The sequence below is a fragment of the Herpailurus yagouaroundi genome, unplaced genomic scaffold (assembly GCF_014898765.1).
Source record: "Herpailurus yagouaroundi ecotype Mexico unplaced genomic scaffold, PumYag 250, whole genome shotgun sequence".
NCBI lineage: Eukaryota > Metazoa > Chordata > Mammalia > Carnivora > Felidae > Herpailurus > Herpailurus yagouaroundi.
The window spans coordinates 11,294,452-11,302,456 of NW_024412467.1; positions in this window are offsets into that span (position 1 = coordinate 11,294,452).

The window sequence follows — 8,005 nt, forward strand, 5'->3', positions numbered from 1 at the left end:
ACAAGCTCTGTGTTCTCCCCTACGCTAAAACAAAACTATGTACCCAGAGGGAAAGATAGGCCCTCTAAAGCTTTTGTGGAAGGATTCCACATTTCAGAGACATTCTAAACATAAGACATACAAAAACATTCCAAAGACAAAGCAGCTCTAAATCCAGAACACAGAAATCTTTTGATTCCCATCTTAGCTGAAAATCTCCCTGATATACAAAGCAAACTGAAGGTAAGAAGATTGGATGGGTAGATCAACCTATGATGTTATTTTAAGTTGCAGCCCAATGCTTGAAGGAATTAGAAGCAACTATCTTGATCGTACAAGTATTTGCAAGACCAGAAAAATGCAGCCCTGGAAACAATTCAAAGCCCACCTATCCTTTTTTAACAATTAACCTCCTCTATTCATGTCCAAAGGCTTGTAGGTATGATAGAAATTCTGGCCTTAGGAAATAAACATCCTTCTTGAAGGATCAGTGCATTCTTTCCCCATGGCTTTGAGATGTAAATGTTCTACCTGGTCTTCTCCAGCAACCTTCTCTTCCCATCTGGGCTATCTCCTTGAAGTGCAAACTTCAGAGAGGTTAATTCTTATCAGAAGAAAAACAAAAGGGGAAAAAGTGATTTGAAGCTTAAGAGAATGGAAAATCCTTAAGAGTGTTCCCCACAAATATTGGTAAAAAACTTTGGCCATCCAATCATGTAGCCTTAACTTATTACATCTGCCAGAAATACAGGTTGGACCCAACTTTCATTTTATAACTAGTGAGTTTTGTCTTAATGTACCTGATTCATGGCTTAGATTTTGAAATAGAAGGTATACGGTCTCTGTGTCTGCATGTATGTTCGTGTGTGTCTATGTACGTATGTTGTAGATGTAGGATAATTTTCTGTCTATGGATGGTATTATTTAAATTAATTTGTAAACAGCACTATTTAAGTGGCCTTTGGAAAGCTAAATTCTTATATGAATTAAATATTCCTAAAATTCTCAGAAATATAAGAGAAACTAACCCAGATATCTTTCAAGCTCATGTGATCTGACATAATCTTTGTTAAATAAAAGCCAGTTTAAATTTGGATTAATTAAATTGGCTGAGTCTTCAGAATTGTTAGTGTTAACAGTGATGCAGATGTACAGTGTTTATTCTCCCTTGCTTTACTAGTCAAATAATTGCATGCTGTCCCTGTTTCAAAATTTGTCAGCCAAGAAAGTTTGGTATGATGAAATTTTCATAAATAATCTAAGCATAATTGTTGAGAACAAGTGAATGAAATAAATTTAAGTGGGATAAAAATGTTTAGGTAAACTTTTTAGTTTTCCCATCATTTTAGTGACCTGAAATCTTAAGGTTTTGCTATGTTAAGTTAAATGATGGATAGTTATTTAATATCTAGGTATTTCTCAAGTAAGACAAAATATTGAAACATTAGTGACAATAGGTTTATTTATTTTTGGCTTCCTTTACAGAAGAACTAAAGTTATTTGGGTCTATTGTTAAACATGTTTTGTGCCACAGTGGAAAATTTACTATGAGAAAAATATACTTTCAGGAATTGTGAAACTTACTCATTAATTTGTCAGTAACACCTCATTCACAATTGTTTAAGGCTACTAGAAATAATAAGGGAAACAACTCTGTACACAAAGAATGTAGGATGTGTGTTTTTGGTAAAAGAAAGTCATGAGGAATGGAGGTGCATTTTGTTGAGGGAGAAGAAAGCAATTTTGTCCTAAAACAAGAATGGGAAAGAGGAAAAACATAGGACCAAATCTGATGTGTAAGGAAAAAAAAAAAAAAAAAAAAAAGCTGTACAGTTTGTGAAAGAGGAATCTCCTGAGAAAGGAATTTTATGTGTAGTCAGGATGGCTGAGATTAAAATGAATTTATCTGAATAAAAAATGGTATTGATATAAAAAGTAAACTGATTCAAAATTAGATTTTGTTTTTCTGTTAGGACAAGGTGTCTTGGACTATTGATCTGCTCTTGATAAAATATTACGAAAGGCTTTTCTTTACCTTTAAGGCAATCTGTCTAGAGGACAAAGATCTTATGTTTTATTGAAATATTTCCTGAGCTTTTTGTTATTTTTATCATCAGGTCTTTGATTACTTAAGAGAACTGAGTCTTCTCAATATTAGCAGCTAAGTTGTGTCCACAACTATGTAACCTTCCATAATTGCCTTTGAAATATTTTATTGCCATTTTGGTCAAATAAATAATTAGGTATTGTTTTATAACAATCTGTGGCCCTATTGATCAAGTGTTTAAGTCTTCTGATATTCTTGAAAAACTTCCCCAAATCAAATTTTTAAGGTTTTTTTTTAGTGTTTTTAATTTTTTTTTTTTTTTTTTTTTTTTTTTTTTAGTAATCTCTACACCCAATGTGGGGCTTGGACCCACAACCCCAAGATCAAGAGTCATATATATACTTTTCCAAATGAGCCAGCCAGGTGCCCCCCAAAATCAAATTCTAAATGAAGTCTTTTTGACCTTGAACTACCATTGGGATTTTCCAAAGGGTCTCTGGAACATCTGAAAAGATTTGTTCTCCTTTATAAAAAGAGAAGATACTAACTTCAGGCTTATTTGGGGGAATTGGGTGGCTCAGTCGATTGAGCCTCTGGCTTCGGCTCAGGTCGTGATCTTACAGTTTGTGAGTTCTAACTCTGCATCGGGATCTGTGCTGACATCTCAGAGCCTGGAGCCTGCTTCAGATTCTGTGTCTCCCTCTCTCTCTGCCCCTCCCCCACTTGTGCTCTCTCTCTCTCAAAAATAAATAAACATTACAAAAATTTTTAAATAAATAAATAAATAAATAAATAAATAAATAAATAAATAAATAAAAATAATTTCAGGCTTATTTGATATGTTAAATTAGATGGGAAGCATTGCCAAGTAAGAATACTAAGTCTTCTTTTTGTTGAATTTGTATAGGAATGTAAGTGTTCTGCTGTTTTATAGTGAACTCTCCTCAGATCTTTAACCATGGACAATTCCAAGGTTTTTTTTGTTTTGGGTGTGTGTGTGTGTGTGTGTGTGTGTGTGTGTGTTTATTTGGGGACATCATTTACAGTTATTATTTTACTGAGATGCTTTTTGCAAAAGTGTTCCTGCAAAAGTGCTTCATCTTTAGGGGATTCATGGAAACAACTTTGGCAAGTACAGGCTTCTGATAACTCTCAGATCATAACTCTTAACTAGGTAAAAATTTCCAGAACTAATGGCAAGAAATGGATTCAAGCAGAGCAAGTATTAATTACATGGGTCTGAATAAACTGAGGAGGCTGATTGTAATTTTTATGACCTGTTTCCTCAATGTTTTATTTTCCCAGGTTTAAGGACATCTTTTCTCTTAAGTTATGTATGACTTACAGAAATTTGGTAAAGTATATCTTTGTAAACAAAGATGAAATATTTACTTTTTCTCCCTACCTGCTTCCTCCAGAATTCAGAAACTCCTTTTTTTTTTAATTACAAAAATTTTTTTGAAATGCTTATTTATTTTTGACAGGCAAAGACAAAGCATGAGCAGGGGAGGGGAGGGAGAGGGAGACACAGAATCCAAAGCGGGCTCCAGGCTCTGAGCTGTCAGCACAGCCGACGTGGGGCTTGAACTCATGAACCGCAAGATCATGACCTGAGCCAAAGTCAGATGCTTAGCTGATAGAGCCACCCAGGCACTCCCAGAATTCAGAATCTCTGCAGTATTCTTTTTATGACAATATGGTTAGTTATTTGCACAAGTTCAATAAGAGGTTGTTCTCTCTGTCACAGGACACAATTGGAAACACTGGCTATATCACCAAGACTTGGATTAGAATGTTATATTTGAGAGAGATATCCTTACACTAAGATATGACCAGACAGTTTGAAAGAACTGCTTGGATTCCTCATGAAAATTTCTAGCAAAGTCATCTTAAAAAGAGCTTACATGGTCAATCACTATTCATGATATACTAATGTAAACAATCAGGTCATGTTTAATGCAAACAAATGAGTGTTACTGTGATTATCTTTGGAAAAAATAATGGAGGCAATTGTTAGTACCTTTATAGATAGTACATTCTAATCCTGTTGACTTTGAGGTTTTTTTATATACCTGTAAACTGGAGTAGATCTGAAATTCTAGTTTCCTCAAATATCTGGTTATGACTCTCCAAACTAATATTTGCAATTTTCTCCAGTCTTCTGATTTTCTTGCTTTCTGTCCCCCGGGGGGGGGGGGGGGCCCCGCCACTAAGAACAAAGATTATCCTTGAATCTCTTTGGAGGGGACTCTACCAAGTCCTGCTCACTACCCAGATTGCGGCTAAACTGCACGGACTTGAACCTTGGGTACACACCTCACAGCTGAAGAAGTCTCCGCCTGACATCTGGTCCCACGCAGGCGCTGGAGACCTCTGAACCAAACTGATAAGGAAGAGGAGTAGTTGACATTGATGTAGACCACTTCCACCCAAGACACTGAGTTGAGAATTCCTACCTTAAACATGAAACCTGTTCTTTTTTTCTTTCTGTTCTTTAATCTGCCGTTGGCCTGGAAAGATAACACCATCCTCTTCATCATCCAGGCAACTGCTAAGGGGCCTTTCAGACTTCTGGATTTGTCATCAAAAACTCCCATCTGTCCATTAACTGTGCCACCTCAGCAGAAGTGGTCTGTGTCCAGAGAGAATTTATTTTTGTCTGTGGTGGTTGGTTAGCGTCCTCCTTGGACCTATGATTTCTAGACGCCTGGTGCATAACTAAAGATGCCTCTTAGGTTATCCAACTGTGGCCTTAACTGTTACACCTTGTTGGCTGACTCTCCTGAGTTTATATTGTCAGGTTACAAAGAAACTACCAGGAGGCTTTTGTGATTCAGAATTCACTTCCTTTGGCAGGGCCCTACTTTCCCGGTTAGGAGTAAATGTAAATGAGTCTATAATTAGAGATCTCTCCTTAACTATTGAAAGTATCACTTTCAATAGTTTTAGAGTTTGCTGCTAAAGCAAGAGCTGCTTAGCAAAGTTTTTAGATTCTCAGGCATAACCCTTATTATTATTTTTAATCTTTATGTACTTTTGAGAGAGAGAGAGAGAGAGAGAGAGAGAGAGCGCGCGAGCGTGCCAGTGGAGGGGCAGAGACAGGGCAGGGGTGGGGTGTGTGGGGGGAGAGGATCAAAAGTGGGCTCCATGCTGACAGCAGCAAGCCTGATGCGGGGCTCAAACTCATGAATCGCAAGATCACGACCTGAGCTGAAGCTGCATGCTCAACCGACTGAGCCACCAGGCGCCCCATTTTTTTAAGGTGTTATTTTTAAGAATCTCTACACCCAACATAGTAAGGCTTGAACTCAACCCTAAGATCAAGAGTCTCACGCTCCACCAACGGAGCCAGCCAGGTGCCCCGCCCTCGATTACCTTTTAGCTAAGCAAGGGGGTGTCTGTGCTGTGGCCAAGACCACTTGCTGAGCCTGGATTAGCACTCTGGGGAAGCTGAATCTCAGTTACTTAAGATCACTGAACAAGCCGCTTGGCTTAAAAAGGTGACCCCTTCAACAGAGTCTTTCTTTGACTTAATCGATGTTGACTGGTTTCAGTGTTGGGGGCCATGAAGTGCACTCCAAACATTGGGAATTATCCTGCTAATAATAATCACAGTAGTCCCCTGTTGCACTGTACTCTCTCAAAAGCTTTATAGTTTTTTTTATGTTTATTTGTTTTTGAGAAAGAGAGAGAGACAGAATGTGAGTAGGGGACGGGCAGGGAGATGAGGGAGAGACAGAACACGAAGCAGGCCCCAGGCTCCAAGCTGTCAGCACAGAGCCTGCCGTGGGGCTTGAACCCACAAACCGCAGGATCATGACCTGAGCTGAAGCCAGACGCTCAACTGACCGAGCCACCCAGGTGTCCCTCCAAAGCTTTAAATGTATGTTTGCAGCAACCAACCACCAAGCAAATGATGCCTCTAAAACTGGAATATCAAAAAGGGAATGGAGAGAATAACCGACTTAAGAACAGTGAGCCCAAAGTTGCAGCTTGTGAATACTACACAGATTCCACAAAAAATGTCATGACCTGTGAATATCACACAGAAGATCAGCACACACACACACAAAATCAGCAGGTGAGACTTCAGAGCAGTATCTGGGACTGGCGCTAATGTCTTAGATTTTGATCACATCTCTCAGTTAAGAAGAGACACTGATCGAAGTGGGAGAATTGTTTAAAAAGAGAAACGACAGGTCCAAAATGGAGTCCCTTGTGCTAAACCCCATATCAGGAAACCAAGACCTAATACCTAACCTACTTGCATGGGGTGTCTGGGTGGCTCAGTTGGTTAAGCGTCCCACTCTTGATTTTGGCTCAGGTCATGATCTCATGGTTCACGAGTTTGAGCCCCACGTCTAGCTGTGTGCTGATAGCTGGAGGCTGCTTGGGATTCTGTCTCTTCCTCTCTCTCTCTCTGCCTCTCCCCTGCTAGTGGGTGTGCTCCCTCTCTCTCTCAAAATAAATAAGCTTAAAAAAAAAAACCCACAAAAAACAAAAACCCAACCTACTTACAGTTTCAGCCTCTCCCAAGAATGTGGCCTTTACCAGTCAATCTAGAATTACCTGGTCAGCGCTAGGGAGGTAATCTGCCTGATAGACACCCCTGTCTTCCCCCAAAGGATAGTGACCTCAATTGAAACAATCCACTCTTTGCTAGAATAACTTCCTTGCCCTGCCTCCTCCTGCCCATAGAAGTTTTCTCGTTTGTACCGCTCCTTTGGTGCAACCTTCTATCTGCTGAGAAAGAATTCTGCCTGATTCATGAATCTTGAAGAAAGCCAATTACATCTTCAAATGGATTCAGCTGAATTTTGTTTTTTAACATCTCCATAACCAATCTCCGTTCCTAAATATCTTTCTTTTTTCTTTAACTGAAGATGATATTTAAGGTGGTGGCTTTGGCCATGTTGGGGAGTTTTACTTAGTTTTCCTGGGTATGTCCCATGGATATGTGAGGTTTATATGGTATTCAATTTCTTTTTCTCTTGTTAATCTGTTTCTTACTGTGGTGGGGGTAGGGAGTTCTCAGTCACAGAACCTAGAAGGGTAGGGGAGAAATGATTTTCCCTTCCTTATCCTAGTTTGTGGATTTCAGCTGGAATTTATCCTGGCCAGAGAACAATGTTATCCATCTCTAGAATAAATAGGTGCCTCTTGGCTCAGTTCTGGAGAGCAAGGAATGAGAGCAAAGGGGAGAAGAGCAAGCAGACCCCTTAGAGGTGGCATCACCCACCCCCTTCTACCCTTTCTTGATAGATCCAGTAACATCCAACCCATTGGAATTGGGACTCTCCCTTAAGCATCAGGCTACCTTGATCAACAAAGGTGTTACTAGAATCCCTTTCTGTGGGAGCTGGGCAAAACCCCTTGCCCTTTCTACCACGGGGTTCTCACTCTCCCCATTTCCATTCAATCACAACTTTGTCTCAGACATATTACAATTAATCACATCTTAACTTGGAAGAGGCCCGGATATTCTCATACATTTCAGGTACATGGAGACACATCCTAGGCTCCCTGGTGAGGACTTCGTAGGTTGCCCAGTTTTATCAGCAACAAATTTTCTTTTTCTGATTAGTTTTTGTCACTGTAACCCCTCACTGCCAAATTAGTAAATCCTTTTGTGCAATATTTAGAAAATCCAGAAAGGTGTAAAGAAGCAAAACAAACCTCCCATAATTCCACTAGAAATAAAAGGTTGGCGTAAGTGCATGAGTTTTTTCTACGCATGATTTTCCCACACATAAAACCACCAACCAACGCGATGTAAAACTCTCCTGGAGTGCGGGTCACTCGCACGGATTACTGCTGTCATCCCGTCCTCTGGAAAACACTCAGGCCCGCCCCTCACTCTGGCAGTGGAGGCAGGCACATGACTCAAACAGGTCCGATTGGCGTTCTCCCCTGGGAATGATACGTGGACTCTGGGAGAAGGGGCTTTCTTTTTCTCCTAGGACTGTGGCACGGCTAGGA